Below are 27,500 nucleotides of genomic sequence, written 5' to 3'. Positions count from 1 at the left end.
TTTTTGCGATTTGCATATAAACTTTTTTTTCTATGGCATTCAACATATTTGGACCTATTACTCTAGAAAACAGAAGCTTGGACCCTGGAAGAATATTGCTCTCTCACACATTTGGAATTAAGTGGCTCAGCTTCTGTGGGAAATGATGCCCAGAGAGGCTTAATGAGAACTTTGTAGGAAAAAGTTCCAGCACTCTTCTCTCTGATCATTGGTGATGGGGCCTTCCACAGTGAATCTACCAGTACACAGGTCTGATCGTGTCACTCTTCATTCAAAAAGGTCATGTGTTCCCCAGTACCTAATGACCAGAACCCCAGGATCTGAGCCTGACCCCAGGGCAGTCTGGACTGAGTTTGTCCCTCATCAGATTTTTCAGTGTATTCCCCACAGTCATCTTTCCCGTGCTGTCTCCCAGCCAGGGTTTGAGCCAGTCATCCTTTTATTCTCCATGTATTGTGGTTTTAAAAAAGACTGTGGATTCAGACAACTTGCACTCTAGCCCTGGCCCTGCTGCTTGTCACCTGTGTGAGTCTAGGCAAGTGACTTAATCACTGTGAGCCTTCATTTCATCCTTAATAATATAAGAAAAATAGCACCTACTTCAACCCGTTTTGTGAAGGTTAAATGAGTCTGTGTGAACATGAAGCTTAGGACAGCGTCTGGCACAAACACTCTGGCTGGCACCCTTCCTCCCATCTCAATGCCTTCTCCCCTTCTCTACAAATCCCAAACCTATCCATCTCCTCCTGAAGTCTTCTCAGTTCTTCCCTTTACTCCCCTGCAGGAAGGCACGGTCTCCCTCTTCTGAATACTGGTAACATTATTTTCATCCTTCTTTAGCACTTAACCAATCCTGGCTTTGTGAACTTTTCAGACATCTGTTTGATCTCCCCTGCCCCTGTGGGCAGGGTTTTTTTGGTTTGGTTTGGTTTTTGAGACAGTCTCACTCTGTCACGCAGGCTGGAGTGCAGTGGCATGATCTCGACTCACTGCAAACTCTGCCTCCTGGATTCAAGCAATTCTGCTTCAGCCTCCCAAGTAGCTGGGACTACAGGTGCCCACCACCATGCCTGACTAATTTTTGTATTTTAGTAGAGACGAGGTTTCACCATGTTGACCAGGCTGGTCTCAAACTCCTGAACTCAAATGATCTGCCCATCTTGGCCTCCCAAAGTGCTGGGATTACAGGCGTGAGCCACCGCACCTGGCCAGCAGGGTTCCTATCTAACTATCCCCATGGACCCAGCCACAAGCTTTCTTGCACATAAAAGGTGCAAGACTGGAACTTGGTTTTAATGCTATTCATGATAGACAGGAATTTAGTGTAAGATGTATTCCATGTTACCCAGGAATTTACTGGATTAAATAAGCCACCACTTCGTAACATGAAAGAAAGTGCCAAATATCAAGTGATCCTCCAGCTTGGACTCCAGACAGCTTTCTGCAAAGCTGCTGCTTTCTATGATAGCTCACATGTGTTGAGCTCCTCAATGCTTATTAGGCACTGGTCACTGTGCGGAGCGCTGCCTCCTCACACTCGCCTCTTGTCTTGAGTTCTCTCACATCCCTAATTTAAAGGCAAGAAAGTGGAGGCTGAAAGATGGAAAGAAACATGTCCAAGGTGCCACAGCTAGAGGCTGGGCAGGAAGGGGGACTGTATGCTTTGAATCACTGTGGTTCACTACCAGAGCCGCTGTGGCGTTCCTCAATTCCAGCCCACTTGGACCTTCAAGGCTTACAAAGATCCTTTCATTGTAGATTCTTTAAATTAAGGATGGCTTGTTAAAATGGAAAGCTCAATTGCAAAAGCAGCCTTTTCAGAACACTTCCTGAAAATATCTTTTTTATGGAGCATGATACCTGATTCATATTCACCAAGTACTGAAAATAATATTGTCTAGAGAAAAAAGCCTTGGAGAATATCGACTACTTTCTTAGAAGTGCCAGGCCCTTCACAAGTAACACCGAGGAAAAAGAAAGCATTTTCTCCAGAATAATTCATCTCCTTTCCTCTGCAGTGAGAAAACATCAAAGTTGTTGACACTCAAAAGACACAGGTTCTTGCTTTCACAGAAAATAATAAATGGAAAATAGCCAAACCAAGATGCTGGAGAGAGTGGCTGGCAGCAGCACCCAAGGGCTCCAACTTGAATCGAGCTGTATTATTTGTGCAGCGTCAAGGTGAAGCTGAAGTCTACAGCATTGAGAGCAAAGGAGACTGTAATATTAATAGAAGCCTCTCACTCCCAAGTCTGAGAGTTCCAAGTGTGGTAAAAATGGCAACCTTTGCTTGAATTATGCCATGCTTCAGTAGAAGTTCTTTGTGCTCAAGAGCTAAGTGTGGTACTAAATTTGAATGGCTTTATGTTTTACTAGTACCTGAACGTCTTAACATGACTATGTTCACCCATTAAAAGAAATACCATTGGTTATTTGGGAGAATTGTATATTTGCCAAGTTTGTTGTTGTTGTTGTTGTTGTTGTTGTTGTTTTTGCTGAGACAGCAAATATCTAAATGCAAGGTTTATGCTTTTTAGTTTTAAGAACAAATGACTACAAAGAAGTGTTTTAAATATATTTAGTATTGCTTATTGTCTGTATTAAATACTGCAGCATAGAATATGACTGCCTTAATTTATACCTACGGAAAGTTAGATAACATCCAAATTTTCCTAGTAGTAGCCCATACCTCAGTGTTATATAAAAGAGCCTAAGGGAGAGTTCATTTTCAAAAACATGATTAACATTTATTTATCACCATGTAAATCGACCCTGAAAGGTGCATTTATTAGCGCAGTAATTTTTATAGGTAAAATGAATGAAGGTTCAATTTGACCAGGGATGTTATACAGGAACCTTTGCTTTGTCTATGGAGGGTAAAATAATCAGACATCTCCAGCAACCTTAGATCTGACACTCTGATCCTGTGGCCCCCAAATCAGTAGAGGAGTTTCACAACTGCACTTGCCAGTTTACCTTATCCTGCCCTTAGCAGAATTGGTAACATTCACTTTTATGCAAGATACACTTTGCAGAGCCTAAAAGAACAAAAGATGGGGACATCACCAACTTATAGCACAGGTTGTGTGACTGTGTTTGAGCCTGCTGGTAATGAATGTTTGCCCAGGATTACTTTCACTGCACTGAGGCTCCTGGGACAGGCTGTGTAGGTAGAGTCCTCTAGCTCCCACTCCCTCTAATGGTTGGAGGGTGCACAAAGAACTTGAGGATTTTGAGTAATCATATTGGCTTATATTTTTATTGCTTTTTAAGTTTTATTTTATTTTTAATTGACACATAATAACTATATATATTTATGAAGTACAATGTGATGTCTCAATACATGTGCACATTGTGTAATGAACAAATCAGGGTAATTAGCAAATCCATCACCTCAAACATATATAATTTCTTTGTAGTGAGAATATTTAGAATCCTCTCTTGTAGCTGTTTTGAAATATGCAATACATTATTGCTAACCATAGTCATCCTACTGTGCAATAGAATAGCTAAACTTATTCCTTCTATCTAACTGTAACTTTGTAACACATTGACCAACCTCTCCTCATTCCTCTCTCTCCCCTAACCTCCCCAGCGTGTGATAACCACTATTCTACTCTCTTCTTCTATGAGATCAACTTTTTAAGATTCCACATATGAGGGAGTTCATGTGGTGTTTGTCTTTCTGTGCCTGGCTTATTTCACTTAACATAATGTCCTCCAGGTTCATCCATGCTGTGGCAAATGACACCATTTCATTCCTTTTTATGGCTGAATAGTATTCCATTGTGTATATATACCATACTTTATCCATTCATCTCTTGATGGATACTTAGGTTGTTTCCATGGCTTGGCTGTTGTGAATAGTGCTGCAATAAATAAGGGAGTGCAGATCTCTTGGACATATTGATTTCATTTTCTTTGGATAAATATTCAGCAGTGGGATTGCTGGATCATATGGTAGTTCTATTTTACATTTTTTGAGGAACCTCAATACTGTTTTCCATAATAGCTGTACAAATTTACATTTCCACCAACATTGCATAAGGGTTTCTTTTTCTCCACACCCCACCAGCACTTGTTTTCTTTTATCTTTTTGACAATGGCCATTCTAACTGGAGTGAGACAATATCTCATTTTGATTTGCATTTCTCTGATGATTAGTGATGTTGAGTATTTTTTTACATACTTGTTGACTGTATTTCTTCTTTTGAGAAATGTCTATTCAGATCTTTCACTCTTTTAAAATTGAATTATTTGGGTTCTTTGCTATTGAGTTGCTTGAGTTCCTAATATATTCTGGATATTAACTCTCTGTCAGATGTATAGTTCCCTAATATTTTCTCATATTCTTTTTTTTTTGAGACGGAGTCTTGCTCTGTTGCCCAGGCTGGAGTTCAGTGGTGCGGTCTCCGCTCATTGCAAGCTCTACCTCCCAGGTTCATGCCATTCTTCTGCCTCAGCTTCCCGAGTAGCTGGGACTATAGGCGCCCACCACCACGCCCAGTTAATTTTTTGTATTTTTAGTAGAAACAGGGTTTCACCGTGTTAGCCAGGAAGGTCTCGATCTCCTGACCTCATGATCTACCCGCCTTGGCCTCCCAAAGTGCTGGGATTACAGGCGTGAGCCACCACACCCAGCATCTCATATTCTTTAAGTTCTCTCTTAACTCTGTTGATTATTTCATTTTCTGTGTGGAAGTGTTTTCATTTGATATATTTCCACTTGTCTATTTTTACATTTGTTGCCTGTGCTTTCAATGTCTTATTTAAGAAAGTATTTAACCAGTCCAATGTCATGAAATATTTCCCCAATGTTTTCTTCTAGTAGTTTCATAGTTTCTGGTCTTATATTTAAGTCTTTAATCCATTTTGAGTTGATTTTGGTATATGGTGAGAGGTGTTAAGTGTTAAGTTTCGTTCTTCTGCCTGCGGACATCCAGTTTTCCCAGCTCCATTTACTGAAAAGATTGTCCTTTCCCCAATGTGTGTTTTTGGGCCCTTCATGGAAAAATTAGTTGGCTGTAGATGTGTGGATTTATTTCTGGGCTATTTTGTTCCATTGATCTACATGTCTGTTTTTATGCCAGTACCATGCTGTTTTGGTTACTGTAGCTTTGCAGTATATTTTGAAGTCAAGTAGTATGATGCCTCCAACTTTATTCTTTTTTCTCAAGTTTGCTTTGCCTATTTGGGGCCTTTTGTGGTTTCATACAAATTTTAGGATTTTTTTTCTATTTATGTGACAAATTACATTGATATTTTGATATGGAGGGTATTCAATCTGTAGATCATTTTTGGTAGTACGATTACTTTTGGTAGTATGATCATTTTCACAATATTAATTCTTCCAATCAGTGAACATGGGATATCTTTCCATGTATTTGTGTCCTCTTCAATTTCTTTCATCAATGTTTTATGGTTTTAAATGTAGAGATCTTTCACTTCCTTGGTTAAATTTTTCCTAGAAATAGATTTTTTTTGGTGGCTATTTTAAATGGGATTGTTTTCTTGATTACTTTTTCAGATAGTTCACTATTAGCATATAGAAGTACTACTGATTTTTATATGTTGATTTTTATCACTATATCTTTATTTTAATGCAAGTTTTTATCAAATATTTTTGATCATCTAAGCTCAGTGCTCTGTGAAGGTAAGTACAGAGTTGTGGGGGAAAAGGCATATAAGATATAGTCTTTTGTGTAGGTACTCATCTACCATTTGCACTTGACCTCACTACTTAGGTTACAATTGAGTTACAGTAACATCAGTCTCATAAACCTTTCCCCTGTGAAAACAGCTCTTCCACTTCTACCACAAGTCTCACTTCCCTGTCGACCTGGTAGGTGAAGCCAGGCTGGAGAATAGATACCTGGTTTTCCTCCCTTATTCCTAGTTTTCCTGCTCCTGCCCACAGGTAAAGATACTGCAAACATCCTCCGCCCTCAATACACAATGTAGACTCATTATTAAGAAAAGTAATTTATCTACTATAGTCAGCATGAGTTAGTGTCATTGGTATGCTGGTAAACGTTTAAAACCTGACAATTTTTGAAAAATGAAGAATATATATACACATACATTTATTTAAAAATATTGCTGATATAAAGGATGTGTAGCACACAGTTTACAAATAATAATAAAATATAAAATCTTATATAAATTCTGTGAAGTCAGTTGATTTTCATACAATGTTTACCTTGATTTTTGCCAAATTTCTGACTATCCATAGTCAATCTATGGTTACAACTGATGAGTGAGTATAATTCATATTGACTGTTATTTGATACTTTCATTTATCTTAACCAATAAGACATACATTGGAACTTCACTTATTCTTCTGGAATGTGAGTAACTATTTTGCTAAGGATAGAATTTTTCTGAATACTGGAAGAATATATCACCAATGTTTTTTGCTATTAACAATATAACAAGTGTAGGCACACTTTTAAGTTTAATCTATGCTATTAACATTTTCTTTATCACTCTTTTAAGACTACACAATTAAAAAAAAACAATAAATCAAGACGTGCTTTGTAGCATTTGCCAATTCTTTTTAAATTATTATTATTATTATTATTTTTTGAGACGAAGTCTCACTCTGTTGCCCAGGCTGGAGTGCAGTGGCTAGATCATGACTCCCTGCAAGCTCCACTTCCTGAGTTCATGCCATTCTCCTCCCTCAGCCTCCCGAGTAGCTGGGACTACAGGCACCCACCACCACGCCTGGCTAATTTTTTGTATTTTTAGTAGAGACGGGGTTTCACCGTGCTAGCCAGGATGGTCTCGATCTCCTGACCTCGTGATCTGCTCGCCTCGGCTTCCCAAAGTGCTGGGATTACAGGCGTGAGCCACCGCCCCACCAATTTTTACATTATATTCTTACCATGTCCAATTTCAAGCTATCGGTGTGGTGCCACTGAACATTGAGTTGGGCAGAGATGCCCAGTAGCAGACCATTATATAGCTGTGATATTATGAAATATGTATTTGGTCTTCATCCCAATTTCCTGAGATAGAGTTTCTAAAATCCTTGGAATCTCTGGAATAATAAGAGTGCTTTTTGTATGCTAAAGAAATGGCTGGTGGCTGGACGTCCCTAAATAGCTTCAGGATAGGGGCTGGTCATAAGAAAGAACATTAGAGGATTGGGACTTTCAGCATTACCCCTCAACTTCTGGGGAGAAGAGAGGGGCTAAAGGTTGAGTTGATCACCAATGTCCAATGATTTAACCAATTATGCCTGTATTCATCCGTTCTCACATTGCTATAAAGAAATATCTGAGACTGGGTAATTTACAAAGAAAAGAGGTTTAGTTGGCTCATGGTTCTGCAGGCTGTCCAGGAAACACGATGCTGGCATCTGCTTGGGGAGGCCTCAGAAAGCTTACAGTGATAGCGGAAGATGAAGGGGAAGCAGGCAGGTCTTACATGGCTGGAGCAAGAGGAACAGATGAGGGGAGGTGCTACACACCCTTAAACAATGAGATCTCAGGAGAATTCACTCACTATAAAGTACCAAGGGAGCATGGTGTTAAACCATTAGAACCACCCCCATGATCCAGTCACCCCCCACCCCACCAGGCCCCACCTCCAACATTGGGGATTACACCTTAACATGAAATTTGTGTGGGGACGCAGATGCAAACCATATCAATGCCCGTGTAGGGAAGTTTCCATTAAAAACCCAAAAGGACAGGGATGGTGGCGGGGAAGGGGCTGGCTTCCTGAAGGCTGAACACACAGGGGGAGATTCCTGAAGGGTAGCACACCACGAGAGGGCACGGAAGGTCCACTCCCCATGCCCCAGAACTTGCTCTGTGTGTCTCCATCTAGCTGTTCACTGTATCATCTGCAATATCCTTTGTAATAAATTGGTAAACATAAGTAAAGTGTTTCACTGAATTCTGTAAGCTCCTCCAGCAAATTAATCAAACTCGAGGGGTAAATGGTGGGAACTGGCTCAGAGTTATAGGTGACAACCTGCTTCTTGCAACTGGCATCTGAAGTGGGGCCAATCTTGTGGGACTGGGCCCTCAACCTGTGAGATCTGATGCTATCTCCAGGTAGAGTGTCAGAATTGAATCGGAGGACACCCAGCTAGCGTCCGCTAGAGAATCCCCTGAAAGACTGTTTGGTGGGGAAAAAATCCCCACACATTTTGGTGGCCAAGGGTCACAGAAGTATTCTTTGCTGATTATTGTATGAGAGTAGGAGAAAGCATTTTGGCTTGGTTTTTTCTATATTTAATAGTAGAATTTCCATCATATAAATTCGGTACACACAGAATAACTTCAAAAGCACAGATGACTGTATAATGTAGTAAAATCATTAGGATAGAATGAGTTTTGAGTATTTGTTACATTTTCCTTTAATATAATTTAATTTTAAGTGATATAATTTAATTTGTAATAAAGATTTCATGGTTTTATTTAACAATTGGCATGCAGACTTTCTGAAAATTTAACAGTCTTCTCTCACAAGGCAGTGTGGGCTGGCTCCAGCAAGCTGGGATGGGATATGGGTTAGGTTGTATGCTGAAGAACCCTTAGATGTATTGCAGGAGAGGATGGGCCTATACTACTGGATATCAGTAGGTCCTGGATAACAGGCCTATACTACTGGATATCAGTAGGTCCTGGATAACGGGTGGTTTCCAGGGCTTACTTGCTCAAAGATCAAGAGCAAGATAATCATCATAGAGCTTCTTTGGGAATTTCATGCTTAGAGGTCACCTCTCTTAAACAGGAGAATTCCATTAGAACACACCTTCTCTGATTCATTTCTAACTCCTAGATGATTTATTTGCTTATTTATAAAACATAGCTCTAGCAGTTTGTGCTCATTATCTGTTGGTGCTTCACAAATTACCTAAAAGTTAGTAGCTTAAAGTAACAAGTACACATGTACACCACATAATAATGTTTCAGTCAAAGATGAACCTTATGTATGCTAGTGGTCCCGTTAAGATTATGATACCATTGCTGGGTGTGGTGGCTCACGCCTATAATCCCAGCGCTTTGGGAGGCTGAGGCGGATGGATCACGAGGTCAGGAGATCGAGACCATCCTGGCTAACACAGTGAAACCCCATCTCTACTAAAAATACAAAAAAATTACCCGGGCTTGTTGGCAGGCTCCTGTAGTCCCAGCTACTCGAGAGGCTGAGGCAGGAGAATGGCGTGAACCCAGGAGGCAGAGCTTGCAGTGAGCTGGGATTGCACCACTGCACTCCAGCCTGGACGACAGAGCAAGACTCCGTCTCAAAAAAAAAAAAAAAAAGATTATGATACCATAATTTGACTGTGCCTTTTGTACATTTAGATATGCTTAGATGCACAAATACTTACCATTGCATTACAATTGCCTACGGTATTCAGAACAGTAACATGCTGTGCAGGTTTTCAGCCTAGGAGCAATAGGTTATATCATATAGCCTAGGTGTGTCTTAGGCTGAACCATCTAGGTTTGTTTAAGTATACTCTAGGATGTTCACACAACAATACATTTCTCAGGACATATCCCAGCCATTAAGTGACATGACTGTATTGATGATTTTCTCACAGTTTCTGAGGGCAGGTGTCTAGAGTGGCTTATCTGGAAGGCTCTGCCTCAGTCTCTCATGAGGTTGCAGTCAAGACGTCAGTCAAAACTACAGTGTCTGAGGGCTTGACTGGTCTGCAGGGTCTGTTCCTATGAGGACTCACCACATGGTTGTTTTCCTTGCTACCTGGACCTCTCCATAGGGCTGCTCAATTGCACTCACAACATGGCAGATGCCTCTTCCAGAGCAAATGATCACAGAAGAGAGCAAGTCAGAAGTCATGATGTCTTTTAAGACCTGGTCCCAGAAGTCGCACATCACTTCTGCTCTATTCACTTCACTAGGAGTGAGTCACTAAGTGCAGCCTCTCAAGTGGAGGGAAATTAGGCTCCACCTGCTGAAGACAGTGTCAAGGAACCTGTGAACATATTTTGAACCACAACAAACCATAATTTTAGGTAACTTAACTCATTTTGTTATTTTGATTCGTGCTTTCAAATTTTAGGGTTTTTATTTTACTTTTTAATAGTTCATTATATTATCTATATTTTATTCTTTTAGTCACTATTACCTTTTACTCATTCTAAAATCATTTTTGTGACTTCTATTACTAATATTCTTATGTCGTTTGTCTGAAATTTTGATTTTATGTGATTGAATTTGGGCTTTTCATTTATATTATAATTTGCTTTTCTATATTAAATATGATAACCTTTAAATAGTTGGATTTCTTTCCAACTCCTTCAAGCTTGCCTTTCTTGTCTATTAGTGTGCCTTCTCACCCAATTTGACCAAATAGGTTCTTCTGATAATCATCTGATTCTTTTGGTAATTATAGGTGAGCTCCAACATTTAGAGGTAGATGGGAGCTCTATATCTCCTACGCCAAAACTACACTAAAAAGTGATATGCTACAGCACAAGTCAGTCCCAGACTGAATTTTTTCACATGTGCAACCATCTGTTACCAAGCAGGCACTAAATGGCTGAATGTCCCATCAGTGGACTCTGTGAAAACCCCACCACTGCCTTTTTGGCACCGTAGCACGTACCTTGTAGGAAGGACTAATTCCAGCACAAACCTAACAAATATCCTGATGACAAGAGTGGCTTACCTTGTGGTGGGATCAGGTGAGGGATGTTCTCTGGGCATAGGGCAGAATGTGGTTCTAGACTGAGGGTGTCTCTTCAAAGGGATTGTTTTCTTGGCTCACCGGTTTCTTCAGCCGCATTCATTACAAGTTGGAGATGCCTGTACAATACTCTGGTTAATGAAAAGTTATTTCCAAATCCCATAGATCAACTAGCAATCTCCTCTGATACAGATTTAGATTGAGGTTTTTGAACGAAAACCACATTCTGAGCTGAAGACTCCTGTAGGAGCTAAATAACTGCTCCTGTGATTGGTGTGTGGGGATTTTAAATCAAGGAAATTCAGTGTTATTTACCCAACACTAGGTTAGTGGTTAAACTCAAGCACACCTAAACTCAAGCACACCATCTACACGAAGGCATTTTAAAGCTAACTCCTGATTGATGGTGTGCTTGAATTTAATCACTAACCTAGGGCTGTACCCTCTAAGTGAGAATACTGTCTCTGTCAGCACTGACTAGGTTCGGCTGTGGGAAACCCCAGAATCACCGGCAATTAAAATGTAGGAGGTGTTTCCTTGCTGGCTCATAGCTGACACCTCTGATATTGTTGGGCCAAAGGGAAATTGAGGGCTCTGAGGAGTTCAATAAAAATTAAGTGTACTGGCTGGAAATGACACATGTTACTTTGGCTCACAATTCATTGGCCAGATGAGACTCCTGCCCCCATGCCATATCTGGCCAGAAAGAGCAATCCTGCAAGTGGCTGGAGGGGGAAGAACTGGGAATACTTGGCCAACAGTTCAGTGCCTTCTGCTAACACCCTCCTGCCATCTTGTCGTTGGGGTTAGAAACAATTCATGAAAAGTCATCGGTGAATATCAATTACAATTATAGGACTGGTTCTTTTAAACAGCCTACATTTAAGCCAATCCCTGGATTCCTAGAAGCTCTCTTCCCTCTGTAATACATCCTGAGTGATGCCCACAGGGTGAGGTGCACTCGGCTAATCCTACACTCCTTCGCTTCCTTTCTCACGGTTGAGTTGAATGCTTACAGAGGCAGTTGTGTGTTTGCCCAAGCTTGTTTATGCCAGTAATACTTACTTCTACAATGACATAATTTAGTTAAATAGTACATAATATTATAAAATATAAGGACAGAAAGAAAGAACAAATCTCTTTTAAAATTGCTACTGAAATAGGAACTGAATAGGCCATATCATAGCTACTCAAATTTTAATGTGCGCACAAACCACCCAGAGAGCTTGTTAAGGGGCAGATTCTGATTCAGTAGGTGAGGTAGGGCCTGAGACTTCCCATTCCTAATTAGCTCCCAGGCGATAGGGACACTGCTGGTCCACAGATTATGCAGTGAGTAGCAAAATATGAGACTGTTACAAAAGCTTATTGGAAAATCATTAAAATACAAAAAGAGATTGCCCGCAGGTCACTTTGCTAGTACTTTATTTAAGAGCTCACTCCACTTTGAAAACCTAGACCTGGATATCATGAAGCTGCTTCTTCTCATAAAGATAATGTGAATACCATTCAGTAAAAAACATTAAAAAAAAAGAGAGAGAGAGAGAGAACTTGACCTTATTATGAAAAATAAATACATGGGGTTAAAAGTAAAAGTTTCTGGAGGCATTTTATTGTTTTTAAGTGATTCATTACTAAAGAAAACTTTTTGCACTGGAGAAGAGAGTTTCTACCATATTGTATTAAATGCACAGTTACCAATGGAAGTTGATAACAAGACTCTTGGCAATTAACCAAACTTTAAGTAGATACGTCTCACAAAATGTCAGTCAGAGTCACCTCACTGCCCAGTTCCAAAAGTGCCTGGTACATAGAATACAATTGCAGACCTGCCACATATTTTGAATCTCGGGGCTTTTTGTGTATTGTTTTGTTTTCTAAGAAGGGGAAAGTTAGTAACATTCAATATTTCAGGAGCCAATATTGGGAGAGAGAAAAACTTGCTGAGTGTTTTCAAAGCAAATAAATGCTCCTTACTTCTGACATTTCCTTCACACAGCTGTGGTCACAGCTGTGGAAATTGTTGTTGTTGTTGTTTGTTTGTTTTGTTTGTTTGTTTTTTGAGACGGAGTCACGCTCTGTCGCCCAGGCTGGAGTGCAGTGGCATGATCTCGGCTCACTGCAGCCTCCACCTCCTGGGTTCAAGCAATTCTCCTGCCTCAGCCTCCTGAGTAGCTAGGATTACAGGCGCGCACCACCACGCCTGGCTAATTTTTGTGTTTTTAGTAGAGACGGGGTTTTACCATGTTGGTCAGGCTGGTCTTGAACTCCTGACCTCGTGATCCGCCCACCTCGGCCTCCCAAAGTGCTGGGGTTACAGGCGTGAGCCCCTCCGCCTGGCCGGGAATGTGTTTTATAGTCACAGTAGGGAAGGGGAGGGATAATGTATTTCTTCATTGTACGACTAAATCCTGATAAGCTTGAGGGATTTTCAAAGGAAAAATGACAATGAAATACATTGATATAGTGGAGCCATGGATTGAGAACTATTTCTCATAACGTATTCAGTTGTCCGGTGACGTATTTGTGGAAAAATTTCAGTCCTCATCTTTCTACGCTCTCTCCAAGGTCCAGAGAGCTTGCTGCTAAAGGAAAGATTGAGAAATGCGCCAACCATCCCAAATGGGGCAGTCTTAAGGTTTCCAAAAAACCCATCTGCACACAGACCCTCTTCCCAGAATGCTCTCCCTCCATGTTCCAAACTCATGTCCTCCCTTATTCAAGGCCTCTAAGTTTATAAGGGATTATTCTGTGCAAACTGTTCCTTCCTAATTTAGACCCAATCTTGTTTCTGACTGCTAATAGGTCACTGCATGACCTCATATCAAATCCCAAACTGGAGTCTGTCTCAAGTATTAATACCATTCTGTGAAAGACAAGAATATTTTCCCCCTTCCATAAGCTGTGTAGGGAAGGACCTTGGTGCAAGTACCCACCAAGCAAGCTATCCCAGAAATCACAAAACAAAAAGGCTCACAGACCAAATTAAGATGCTTGAATCCCACAGTTTACTAAATCAATATAAAATGCAAACAATGGAAAACTGTGGGGTAGATTAACACACTTGGGTTATATATATATGCAGGAGGAAGGCGCACACTACCTAAATCCTGGGCTAGTAAAGTTCATGTGTTCTGTCTGTCTGCCATAGGAGCCTTCTCCAGTGATGGTGTTATTAAGAGGCCAGAGTTGAGTTTGAGCAAGAGTACCTCCAGACTAGAAGATATCTGAGGCCATTGGCATACACTAGCTCTATTACAGCGATGTAGCCAGCCTATAGCTGTAGCTTGCCAGTTAGCTGCTAAACTGCCATGTTTCTAATTACACTTCTTGGACAAAACACATGCAGAGCCAGAATGGGGACATATGAGGTGTCACCAGTGGACAGTCAATGTCAGGCATGGCCCAGCTGTCACCCACAGGTGTGTGCTTATAACTTGGTCTATCCATCCTTTTCTAGCTCTAAGTAACACATTTTTGCCATCATATATTCCATTTTCTATTTTTAGCATTTCAGGTTTCTAATTTACTGTCAGCATTTAGCATATACGATCAATTCTGCCCATGTCTTGCAAGCCATTTGCTTACTCATTGTCGAGACTTAACACAGACTACGAGATTCTCCTGTGGCATACAAACCACTTGCTAACTCACTATGTATGCTTTTACATTGCTTATGTATTTCATCCACTTAATTTGCTCTTCTTGTCTTCTTCAGCAGAATCGAATAATCTCAAATAATACAGCAAACTCATATTATGCAGTAGAACAGGAGGACTGATGGAAAACACAAGGTGCAAAATATGTTTTTGATGGCTTAGCCAATTGGTGCTCCTTTAAAAAGTGGCACATTACTCATTTAGAAGAAATAAGACCTAGTTGTTTTTTTTTCTTTTTTTTTTGAGATGGTGTCTCACTCTTGTCGCCTAGACTGGAGTGCAATAGCGTGATCTCGGCTCACTGCAACCTCCGCCTCCTGGGTTCAAGCGATTCTCCTGCCTCAGCCTTCCAAGTAGCTGGGATTGCAGGTGTCTGCCACCACACCTGGCTAATTTTTATATTTTTGTAGAGATGGGGTTTCACCATATTGGCCAGGCTGGTCTCGAACTCCTGACCTCAGGTGATCCACCTGCCTCGGCTTCCCAAAGTGCTGGGATTACAGGCGTGAGCCACTGTGCCTGGCAAGACCTAGTATTAATAGATCAGTAGGGTGACTCATTAACATTAATTGGTTATGCATTTCAAAATAGCTAGTAGAGAATAACTTGAATGTTCCTGGCATAAAGAAAATATAAATATTTAAGTTGATGGATATTCCAGTTACCCTGATTTGATTATATGAATGTACCAAATTATTATTACTTTCACACCAACCTAATATGACATGTACCTTGAGTATACATATATCTAATATGTATCAACAAAAATGACTAAATATGTAAAGATAAACTTCATAAAAAGAAAAAAGTGGTACATTATCGAAGATTCTTTTTAAATAAATTCATTTAAATCTACTAATTATATTAATAACTTATGCATGCTTACTTTAGGACATTGGAAAATATAGAAAAGTATAAAGAAAAAAAATTGTCCTTAATGCTACCAGCTGGTGACAATCAATTCAACATTTTGGCATACTTTATTTTTTAGATCTTATTTTAATAGATATCTTTCCCCATCTGTTAAAGTTGTACATACATTTCTATATCCTTGCTGTCATAGGGCGAACCCCAAAATTGGGATTCAGCCTGGAAGGCCACCTGGGCTCTTGGCTTTACACAGAAAGGAATTCAAGAGCCGGCTGACAGGGTAAAGTGAAAGCAAGTTTATTAAGAAAGTAAAGTCATAAAAGCGTGGCTACTCCATAGGCAGAGCAGCCCCAACGGCTGCTGGCTGGCTGTTTTTATGGCTATTTCTTGATTATATGCTAAATAACGGGTGCATTATTCATGAGCTTTCCAGGAAAGGGGATGGGAATTCCTGGAACCGATGGTCCCTCCCCCTTTCACACCATATAAGGTAACTTCTGGACATTGCTATGGCATTTGTAAACTGTCATGGCGCTGGTGAGAGTGTCTTTTAGCATGCTAATGCATTATAATTAGCGAATAATGAGCAGTGAGGACTACTAGAATTTGCATTTGTAGCCATCTTGGTTTCAGCAGGTTTTGGCCAGCTCCTTTACCGCGTCCTGTTTCATCAGCAGGATCTTTGTGACCTGTATCTTCAGAAACCAGTCCTGCCGAACTCCTATCTCATGCCCTCTTTCCAAAATATTATATGTATTATATCTTCCTATCTTACTTCACGTGTTTTCTTTTTTTTGAGATGGAGACTTGCTCTGTCGCCCAGGCTGGAGTGCAATGGCGCAATCTTGGCTCACTGCACCCTTTGCCTCCGAGGTTCAAACAATTCTCCTGCCTCAGCCTCCTAAGTAGCTGGGATTACAGGTGCCCGCCACCACACCCAGCTAATTTTTATATTTTTAGTAGAGATGGGGTTTCACCATCTTGGTCAGGTTGGTCTTGAACTCCTGACCTCAAGTGATCCACCCAACTCAGCCTCCCAAGTTGCTGGGATTATAAGCATGAGCCACCACACCCAGCCACTTGATGTGTTTTCTATCTAGTGGGAGACTGCCTTTCCCTGGCACTGGCTGCGACCAATTATTATTTTAGAGAGACAGTTAACAGCTGCCTGACCTTCACCTGATGGCTACAGGTTGACATTCCTGGGTGGCCTCTCCTGCCCTGCTTGCGTCTGCCTAACTATGTACTCTAACAGAAAGACCTAGTAAGGGAAGGAGATTCTCTACAGATTATGAATGCCCCCCACAAGAGACAGCTTTGCAGGGCCATTTCAAAATATGTCAAAAAATATATTTTGGAGTAAAATGCTTTGATTCGCTTCAGCACTGGCTATGTGTTATGTGATGCTATGCAAATATGTTTGCATCTTATTGTTGCAAAGAGTCTGTTCTGTCAATCTTGGGATCTCTTTTAATGTTAATGCCGGTCAGTTGTGCCTGAACTCCAAAGGGAGGAGGGTATCATGAGGCACGTCCCATATGGCCTGAACTGGTTTTTCAGGTTTCTTTGGGTCCTCTTGGCCAAGAAGAGGGTCTGTTCAGTCAGTTAAGCGGCTTGGAATTCTATTTTTTTGGTTTATAAGACCATGGTAATTTCTGTGTTTAGTCAGCATTTAATCACTAAATCTTAATCTTAGTAGGCATTTTTTAAAATGCTGAACTAAAGTGAGATTTTCTCTTCCTTAAAAATCTGGGATTCTCGTTCATTCTCTGATCAGTTCAGATGCAGTGTATGAAAAAGCATAAAGCTAGTGTTACAGCTCATTTAGAATTTGTCTAGCAGGTTTTCCAGTCTTTACCAGAAAGCCACCCCTACCCCAAAAAAGAAAGAAAAACCATAAACCTGTGTGTGTGCTCCCTGGACCCTTCTTTTCCGCAAAACCTTGCTCAAATCAGAGACAAGGACCTTCTTTTCTTGGCTAGTCCTTGACCTGTCCTTTCTCTGAAATCCTTTAAGATGGCCAAGCTCTGTGGATTCAACCAGGCAAATGCTTTAACAGAAGGGGAAGGGGATGCTCTCCACCCTTTTTTTTTTTTTTTTTTTTTTGAGATGGAGTCTCACTCTGTCGCCCAGGCTGGAGTGCAATGGCACGATCTTGGCTCACTGCACCCTCCGCCTCCTGGGTTCAAGCAATTCTCCTGCCTCAGCCTCCCAAGTAGCTGAGATTATAGGTGCCTGCCACCACGCCTGGCTAGTTTTTGTATTTTTAGTAGAGACAGGGTTTCGCCACGTTGGTCTGTCTGGTCTCGAACTCCTGACCTCAGGTAATCCGTCCTTCTTGGCCTCCCAAAGTGCTGGGATTACAGGCATGAGCCACAGTGCCCGGCCACTATTCACCTTTTATTACCTTCCTTAAGCCAAAATAACTGGGCTGTGGCAACCAGCATTCAGTACCCTGCTACCTCATCTGAGGCAGGTCCGATGACGGTTTCTCTGAAGGACTGTTTTTTAATCAGGGAGTCTTTTTGCCAAGACTTTGGCAATCATTGTGTTCCCCTTACTTACTGCCACAAGTATGATTTACTTTCCACATAGAAGGATTCCCAGATCCTGAGAATGACTTAATAGCAATAGATAACTGTCACATATTGCTAATTCTATTTATTTCCCGAGAAAAAAGAAAGAAGTGTTAATGGTATGGTGTTCATTACTGGGGCTTCAGTCTTAAAAGGGGAATATAAACTTCGCAAGGCTGTGCACTGCACTGTATGTGAGGTCGCACAGTCTGGGAGGCCCTGTGCCACCTTGTCAGGCTTCCTAAAGGAGCTCTCAACTCCCATCCACACACAAAGGTGTCTCCTGGGGGCCAGGCCCTGGGCAAGGCTGTCTGCCTCAGGAAGTTGCCCACACAGCCACAGGGTGGCAGATCTGCCTGGTAACTTGAACGACCAGTAGCCCTCCCTGCTTGGTAGCCACGCCTCTTATGTTACTGCCCCAGAAAGCAGAGCCCACGGGCATCATCACTTCCATCTCTTAGGCTGGCACCATTGATACTGGTGGGCTGGGGTCGGTCCCCAAATACCAGTAGGACCTGGACTCAAGCCGATATCCAGACTTTTGACACCATTGTGAGAAGGAACTTGAGGATGAATCCAAAAATCGTGAAAGTTGGGAGATTTATTTGCAAAACAAAAAGTACATACTCAAGGAAGTGCAGGCATATTAAAGAGAGAGTTTGCCCCATGGATTTGGGCTGCTATCTTTATGGATTTCTTTAACCAAGAGGTGGAATAATCATGAAAATTCCTGGAAGAAGGTAGAAATTTCTCGGAACTGTGGTGCCACCCATTTTTACACCAAATATAGGTATTCCCAGAACTGTCACGGGGTGGTGGGTGTGTGATTGAGGATGTTAATGAGCGTATAATGAGGTTCTAGGAGAAACCCAGGCCAAATCCGGCACCACCTTGGGTCCAGTCGGTCTTAGCCAGCTTGGTCCACACCCTGGTTTTTCAGGATTTTATAAGCTCATAGCTTCTGCAGCTATTTCAAGTGTCCTTTTTCTAGTCATGTGAAACTGCCGCCTGGAATTTTCCAATCTCCTGCAACCACTTTGTATTATTATTATCTAACCATCAGTGCTATAGCGGGTGAAATCCCTCCTATGGGCTGACTCTTCTCCTTCCTCTCCAATGCTGTTAGGAGATATGTGTTTGTTTCTTAATTTTGACACATTATCGGATTTTGATATTTTGGTATTCTAAAGAGTTTAGTATTTTGCAGGTATTTTAATATAAAAAGGTAGGCACTGCCTCTATCTTTACTTGATTTTATCTGAAACCAGATAGGTCTTACTGTTTCTAAGACAACTATTTCAATCAGTGTCTAGGGTTTGTTGCATTCAATTGTTCCGTTTTGCATAAGTGAACCATGCTTTGATGACAAACAGCCAGCACCTCTGTGATGATCTCATTCAGCATTAGAGTCCAGGGTAGTTTGCCACAGGTCCCGGCTCTCAGAGGGTAACTGCATATGTATGAATCTCCTGCCTCATTGATTTAACGCCCTCAGGATGAGTGCGGTGGGCCACTCTCTCTGCACACTTCTGCCCTGAGCGGGAGATGGGCCAGGCTCCAGTGAGAGGCTCTAGGAGTGTGTTTTGATAGTTTCTTCCACAGTATGCACAGCTACAAAGTCAGCTCGGCAAGTTTCTAAGTAAGTTTGGAGTTACATTACATACCTTTATTTATTAAATTTAAATCTTTGGTGGTTTTAAAACTCATATGAAGAATGATTTGTAATATTTTACATTCATGTACATCAGAAAGTGAGAAAAAATTAAACTATGTTTTAAATTGAGTTTTATTTTCCCCCTGCCCTTGAGCCATTTTTTTAAGTATATACATGGTAGTGTGTGTATCATATTCATTTCATAAAAGCACCGATTGTTGTAGGAGATCAGTGAGCTAAAGGACGGGCACATATCTCTCAAACGCATTCATATTATCCAATAAATTAAATTCTTAAAGAAAAGAAAAAAGGCCTATTGATTGGAACACAAAAGCCCCCATCCCTGATCCCAGTGCATCTTTCTCTAAGGTGATGTAATCCAAAGGAGAATTTATAGAAAAAAATAGTTTTTGTTCTGTGTACACTCAAGAAAATTAGGAAAGATGAGAAAAAAAAAAAAAAGAAAACGGAAAATCTCTTCTTTTGGGGGTATGGGTGGGGGTCACAGTCTTACCATGTAGGAACTCACTCATTAAGTGGAAGAGGGAGCGGAATCCCCCCATCCCACCCCCACACACTCACACAGAGAAACAGCTTTTCCAGATAATGACTTTATGCAAATCAGAGAAAGGCTCTGCTGCCCTAGACCGCCTTCCTGCTACCTGTGGAGAGGCATTGATTAGCCCCCTGCAAAGCGATGCGTCCTGGGTGGACAGATGCCCAGAAGCGCACACGGTGGCCCAAGGAGAGGGTGGGACCCGCCTCTTGGCACAGAGCGATCACTGCCTCTGCTAAATAACCCTCTACAGCTCCCCCAGCCCTGAGCGATTTCTCCAAACTGAGCCCCTAAATCTGTATCAGGCACTGCTGCATAAAGAACAGGTGTGGCTCATGGCAAGACAAGGATCAGCAGGACTCTGCCCACTGGGAGAGGAGCGGTAAGGTGAGGGGGATGTGAGTATGCTGGGCAGGTGGGGGCCTCTGACGAACAGAGACCGCTTCCAGGACTGGCAACATAACCGTGGCCCCAGTGACAAAGGAAAATGCGGGACAGCTTGTGCAAAAATTATTAAAGATTTCAAGATGGCGACAGCAGAGCATTAAACCCAGCACAGGGTTCCCAGTGAAGGCGCTGGTTCACAGGCCCCTGGAGCCGGCACTGGGCCCCTGATTCCCTGTCAGCTGTGGCTGCCCCATTCAGTCTGAGCAATGACAACCCACATCTTTCCTGCCATTGCCCCTAGGTCATCTCGACCCTCAACGCACACACTCCAACACCCTACACACACACACACCATAGTCACACACCCCACACTCACACACACACACTCACACACCACACACTCACATTCACACACACCCTACACATACTCACCTACCATAGTCACACACCCCACACTCACACTCACACTCACACCCCACATTCACACACAGCACACACATTCACACGCTCACCCTATACACACCCACCATAGTCGCACATCCCACAGTCTCTCACACACCCACTCACACACTCACACTTACACACCCCACACACACACCACACACATTCGCACACTCACCCTACACTCTATCACTTACACGCACACCCTACATACACTCATCATAGTCACACACCCGATGCTCTCACACACACGCACATCTTACACACACTCACCAGTCACACACCCATACTCTCTTACACTCATACTCACATTCACACACTCACCCACCCTAACACGTACCCACCATAGTCACACACCCCACACTCCTACACTCACACACCATAGTCACACACCACAGACACCACACTCACACTCGACACTCTGTCTCACACACACCCTTCACTTACACACACTCACATACCACACACACCATACACAACCCACAGTCATACACACTCATTCATACACCATAGTCACACACCCCACACTCTATCTCACACACACCCCCACACTCACACACACACCACACATACCATACACACCCCACACAATACAGATTTGTACACTCTCACACCCCACACTCACACACACTATAGATTTGCACACTCTCACACACTCCACACTCGCGTGCACACACACATCCTCGCACACCCGCAGTCCTCCTGAGATCCCTTTGGGCTGGCCATGTTCTTCTCCCAGGAGAACTGGTGAAGTAGGAAGCACCTTCTCCAGCGTTCTCATCATCAAGAGCTAGCTGGCTATTGTTCCTCTGAAGGCTCTCACAGCATGCTTCCTACCTTGTATTTGTTCAATAATGCTAAGATAAACCATTTCCCTTCCCAGTTCCAAAGCCTGGAATGACCACAAATCCGATATAAGAGAGTCCAAATATCCTGCCTCCACACGGAGAACCCTCCAGACCTCATTGCACACTCTCTCTCTCCACGGTTTTCTCCAGGCAAGCTGAGAGCTCCTGCTCAGGGAACAGCCTCTGTGCTTCCCTTCTGCACGCCTGGTCTCTTATGATTATGCCTGCCTGTCTTTAGCTGTCCCTTCAACTCACGAGTTTTGCACTTTTAATGTTGACATTTTAAAAATGTGTTTTATAAGTCTAATCAGTAGCAAAGTATATTATCTGTATTTACTTCAATATTGACATTTTACAATAAAGTTATCTGTTCAAGAATATATATCCTATGGAATCTGAATATTATAGACTTGAGAGTTTCCATGATCAATTTATAAAATACATGTAAAGCTTTTAATTAACAGTTGAATATTTACATTATTCTTTTCCCCCGGAACTTACATTTCTATTTCACCAACCCCACTGCATTTTATCCTAATATAGTATAACCCTCTGGCAGGAAGTCTTACTCATCACTATGTCATATGTCCTGTCAACAAAAATAAGTACATAGTGGGAATTAGATTTTTTTAATTCTTTGTAAGCATCGAGTTTTTATATATGAGAAATATCCAGATTAATATATTTTACAGTTGTGATTCATACACAATTGATTACACATGTTATACATTTTTAGTAGAAAAAATATAGAATTTTATCCGAAATGTATCTCTTACTGAGTAGGAAGGGGCTTTTATTTCTCTTGTGTTCCAGTACCCATGAATGAGTGCTATTTCTTGTTAAAATGAGACAGTTTGGGCATCAATTCTATATATACACGTTTGGTTTGTTGTTGTGGTTGTTTTTTAATTTCACTGTTGTAAGCAGTGAGGGCAATTTTAAGATTTAATTCTGTTTGTATTTAGGGGCATGGTTATAGTAATGATCTGTGAATAAGTACATAGGAATGGAAGAAGTCACTAAGCGTCGCTCAATTTTTACAACTCCTTCTAGGGCTCATGCCAAAAATCACAGAAACTTATTTTTAAGGTCCTATTATCTGACAATTTGATTAGGTTCTCCTCTATTTTTTAAAAGTACTAGAAACCAGCTAACTTTCAAACAAATTTGATTGGCCCAAATTAGAGTCATTGTCTCAGTTTCTGGAACATCTACCAAAAAAAAGCTTTCCTGAATGACATTAATTATACTTATTTTATTAGAGGTACCTTCTATAATTGATTAATACTGTTAGAAAAAGTAAGATTGAAATATTGTTCGTTAGTACACTTTTGTAGTATGATACAGTATTTTTAAATCTTCTTTTAAAATGCTTTTGTCAAAAACTTAAGAATGGCAAATTTTGGCTCATTGATGTCACTCAATTAGTAAAATGATCACCTTTTAACCAAATCTGCAAAGCCAGTCCTCTTCAGCAAACCCAGCAGCCAACTCAGATTTCTTCTCTGTTGGGTAATCCTACCTTCCAATTTTTTAGATTCAAACCCTTTGTGTTAATGTGTGTGCTGAGACAGCCATCCCACTTCTGAGGTTGCCTTCTAAGATAAATACACAGGTGAGACACAGAGCTTTGCCATGTTCTCTTGTCTGATGAAATAAAGCTCTTCTGCTGCCAATGTTGTGTCCTGGGCTCATTGCTCTGCTCTTATGGCCAGCTCTTGCAGGAGCAATTTGGCTTCAGCTGGGTAATAGAAGAAACAAGGTCTTCAAAACTTATTACCACTTCTGCCTCCCTGTTGGGTAGTAAGTCTTATTATCAAACATAGCAATGTGGCCCAACATGCTCACCTCTGACTCTGTTTCCATGCTTTACCCTAAACAAAAATAGTTACAAAGCCAGCAAGATGGGAAACCTTACCAAAGCGCCTTGATGGAAGGAAGCTTCACAAGGACATGATCTCATTAACCCTTTCTTCATTTTCCAGAAGCTTTTTATTTCCAGAGTCGATGTAAGGTTCACAGTGGGGAAGAAATACACCTCTGTTATTTTGAAACATGGGAGAAGGACATTTGTGATAGGGGAGGTGTGTGTGTGTTATTCAGCTTGAAGACCGTGGACAAAAAATAACAGACTTGCTCTAGGCTGGACTCAAATCCATCACACACTGGCCCTTGGTGTTCCTTTTCATCAAAACGTCGCTTGACTGGCCTGCCCAAGTCCCTCCTGCTCTCTGGGCGTGGTGAATTAGAGGACACTCCAATGGAAGAGGTAGTCCCAATCACAGAGCTCCAGAGAAGGGGGTTTGGAAGCTGGAAATGCAGATTTCTGAGTCTTTCTTCTAAAGCTGAGGCTGCGGAAGCCCATGAGCCTGTAGAGGCAGGATGTACAGAGAATTACCTATGTGCATATTCATGGGGAAGCATGCTGTGTTAACACAAAAGGAGGAAGGATGCCCAGAAGTCAAATTGAGAATCCACGCTCGATGGGATGCTAGGGGGCTTTTCTGTAAACCTATAATATTTTTAGGGTAATTATGATAAGAAAAACAGTAATGGAACAGCCAGTGTTCATTCATCTTTACATTCCCCATGGTAGATTTGTGACTTAAGATATGCAAGTGGTAAAGCTGACATTTTCTTCACAATTCCACTTTCCAAGTCTTTTTCCTGCACAAAGTCACCAAAGAAAATCCGCAATTCTCCTAGACTCTAGACTAGGGAATCTTAGTCAGAGAATTTGCCTGCAATGACTTATGTCCAGAGAATGGTCTTGTGTGGAGAGAAATATCTATGCTGAATTCTTACAACTAAACGAAAAAAATATATGCTTGAAGATTTCATTAACATTAGGACATAAAAGCAAAAAGAAAAATGCCTAAATGTCCAAGTATAGATAAAGGACTGACTAAAATAATGGTTCATGTGAGAGGAGTATGACTTATGACTCTGGGGTAGAATCAAAGTCCATTTTATCTGTGAGAGCTTCAGAGAAATTCATAATAAGGAGACTTCTGTGTAAAGAGGTTCCTTGATAATAATAAAAATAATACTTAGCCAACACTGAACTACTCATGATGCTCCAGATACTGTTTTAAGCACTTACTCATTTAACCCTCAGAGTAACCCTATGAAATACAAGTAGATGGGAAAGCCAAGGGCTACAGAAGTTGAGTAACTTGCTGAAGGATACCTAGCTAGTCAGTGGCAGAGTCAGAATTTGAACACAGAGTCTTGTACTAGAGTCTGCACAATGCACACTGTCCTGTCCCAACAGTTTTCTCATTTGTTTTGGTCAAGATCTGTACTCCACAGGATCTCTCTCTCATCAAAAAATTGTGTGTGCATATTTTTGGGCACTAAAAACATGACATCAATAATGACAATAGTTACAGAACCAAAAAGAAAAGTATCTTTCCTTTTCCATATTCTTTTTCACATTCATGTGCATACATAATTATTATAAGATTATAATCATAAAATTTTTCTCCTTGCCTTTTTTTTTTTTGAAACAGTCTCACTCTATCCCCCAGGCTGGAGTGCAGTGGCACAATCTCGGCTCACTGCAACCTCTGCCTCCTGGGTTCAAGCGATTATCATGCCTCCGCCTCCCGAGGAGCTGGGATTACAGGCACCCGCCACCACGCCCAGCTAATTTTTGTGTTTTTAGTAGAGATGGGGTTTCACCATGTTGGTCTGAACTCCTGACTTCAGTGTCAGGCCTCTGAGCCCAAGCTAAGCCATCATATCCCCTGTGACCTGCATGTATACATCCAGATGGCCTGAAGCAAGTGAAGAATCACGAAAGAAGTGAAAATGGCTGATTCCTGCCTTGACTGATGACATTACCTTGTGAAATTCCTTCTCCTGGCTCAGAAGTTCCCCAACGGAGCACCTTGTGACCCCCACCCCTGCCAGCCAGAGGACAACCCCCTTTGACTGTAATTTTCCACTACCTAGCCAAATCCTATAAAACAGCACCACCCCATCTCCCTTCGCTGATTCTCTTTTTGGACTCAGCCCGCCTGCACCCAGGTGAAATAAACAGCTTTGTTGCTCACATAAAGCCTGTTTGGTGGTCTCTTCACACGGACGCGCGTGACACTCAGGCGATCTGCCTGCCTCGACCTCCCAAAGTGCTGGGATTACAAGGGTGAGCCACCGTGCCCAGCCCTCTCCTTGCCTTTTATACTTATTATATTTCAAATAGTTTTATTTTGCTATATTATCTTTATCATCATCAGTTGTGATAGCTGCAACATGCTACAGTAAGTTGATGTTCCCTAACTTATTGAGATAGTCCTCTCAGTTTCTTTTTTTGTGTGATATTGCAAATAATGTGGCAGTGAACATCCCATATATCATTTCTTTTCCTTCTTCGATTATTTTTTAAAGATAATTCCTGGAGTGAGATTACTGAACGAAGGATAAGGATAGTTTTTGTTTCTTGTAAGAATAAAGCCACATTACTTTTTTTTTTTTTTTCTTGCTTGTCACCCAGGCTGGAGGGCAGTGGCACAATCTTGCTTATTGCATCTTCTGCCTCCCCAGTTCAAATGATTCTCCTACCTCAGCCTCCTGAATAGCTGGGATTACAGATTACAGGCACCCGCCACCATATCCGGCTAATTTTTGTGTTTTTAGTAGAGACGGGGTTTCGCCATATTGGCCAGGGTGGTCTTGAACTCCTGACCTCAAATGATCCACCCACCTCAGCCTCCCAAAGTGCTGGTCACTGGCGGTAGCCACCGCTCCCGGCCAAGCCACATCACTTTTTAATGGGTAATAGTGTATTGTCATCAGTAACATATCACAAGTGTTATTGCATTTTAATGTTACAATCCTTTTGCAGTTGTATCTTAAATTGTATGTATTTAATAGCTGACAATTCTCGCTATTATGTAATATCTTGTATTCACTATGTTTAGATGTATATTGCTGAAAAAAACACAAATTGAATTATAAATGGACTCTCTTTGTCTTACCTAAAGAATTTATTTTGAACTTGTAATAACAAATGAATTGTTGCTTAGCAAGAATGCTGATTGTGACTATTTAGTTCAAGACATCAATAATTCCTGAAGTTCTTGGCAGATTATGGTTAGAACTCTTATACCTCGGCACCATAATAAATAAATATTTTTGCCTTCTTCAACAGTAGGTGTCAAAGCAGCTAATTTTGTTGCTCCATCATTGTTTTAGTTCATTCTTATCCTGAGGAAATTTCAAAAGAAAGCTTGAAACTGAAGACCATTTTGCATGACTCATGTAAAGTTTGTTGAATAAACAAAATAAACCCATGGCAGTGAAATCACTCCATGATTAGTTGGCAGTAGATTTTGTTCAAGAAACCCTAAGTCATTTTCTTGGTGCATTTGTTTGTTCAGCACTGTATTTTTTGCAAGATGGCAGTTAAAGGATGCAACTCACTATCAGAGTGCAAATCAAGTGAAAAAAAAACCTTATGTTCATTTATTCATTATGTAAATATCTACTGAACACCTTGACTCTGGTGGTGGCCAATTATACAAGACAGGCATGGCCCTGCCCTCATGGAACTTTTGGCCCAGCTTGGAATTGTCAAAGAAACACAAAGCTGAACACTAGTTAAGGAGACAAGATGGATTCTAGTCAGTACTACTGCAGTAAGGAAGAGACCTCAGTGAAATCTCAGCTCAGCTCCCCTGAGACAAAGGTGGTATGTGCTAAAGGAAAGGGACTAAAGGAAGGTAATGGGGGGTGGTCTATGGGTTTAGGCCATCTGAGTTTGTTAATTGACACTTACCTGGAGGAGAAACAAAAGACTCCTATCTTTAGGACAGGACATAGTTTTGCCA

The 27,500-nt window shown here is 41.3% G+C and overlaps 1 protein-coding gene and 1 non-coding gene across 4 annotated transcripts in view; both read left to right on the top strand.

Moving 5' to 3' along the window:
* The window catches only part of HECW1 (HECT, C2 and WW domain containing E3 ubiquitin protein ligase 1), a 460,467-nt gene that overhangs the window by 64,709 nt on the left and 368,258 nt on the right, over positions 1-27,500 (top strand). The gene's annotated exons all lie outside the window — the stretch shown is intronic.
* LOC129041799 (U7 small nuclear RNA) lies at positions 17,013-17,074 on the top strand. The gene has a single exon (XR_008503944.1). It is a non-coding gene; the product is annotated as a U7 small nuclear RNA (small nuclear RNA).

Source organism: Pongo pygmaeus, chromosome 6, assembly GCF_028885625.2.
Source record: "Pongo pygmaeus isolate AG05252 chromosome 6, NHGRI_mPonPyg2-v2.0_pri, whole genome shotgun sequence".
NCBI classification, from domain to species: Eukaryota; Metazoa; Chordata; class Mammalia; order Primates; family Hominidae; genus Pongo; species Pongo pygmaeus.
The sequence above is the reverse complement of the archived record's forward strand: the minus strand, read 5'-3'. Positions and strand labels throughout refer to the sequence as shown.